The sequence below is a fragment of the Eimeria mitis genome, genomic scaffold (genome assembly GCF_000499745.2).
Source record: "Eimeria mitis Houghton genomic scaffold, Emh_scaff5973, whole genome shotgun sequence".
Taxonomy (NCBI): domain Eukaryota; phylum Apicomplexa; class Conoidasida; order Eucoccidiorida; family Eimeriidae; genus Eimeria; species Eimeria mitis.
The window spans coordinates 1,582-1,817 of NW_013574200.1; the positions used below are offsets into that span (position 1 = coordinate 1,582).

General features: G+C 50.8%; 1 protein-coding gene across 1 annotated transcript in view; it reads left to right on the forward strand.

The window, feature by feature from the left end:
- Nucleotides 1-236, forward strand: part of EMH_0085140 (uncharacterized protein) — a gene marked incomplete at both ends in the record, with an annotated part of 1,061 nt that overhangs the window by 118 nt on the left and 707 nt on the right. The window lies entirely within an intron of this gene.

Here is a 236-nt window from a genome sequence, read left to right on the forward strand (position 1 = left end):
TAAATAAATAAATATATAAATGAAGGTGTTTGGTTTGTATCCTTTGGTTTGGTGCTGCTGCTGCTGCTGGTCCTGTTGCTGCTGCTGCTGCTGTTGCTGCTGCTCTTGTTTTTGCTGCTGCTGCTGTTGCAGCTGCTCTTGGTTCTCCATATGCTGCTGCTGCTGTTGCTCCTGCTGTTGCTGCTGCTGCTGCTGTTGCTGCTGCTGCTGCTGTTGCTGCTGCTGCTGCTGCTGCT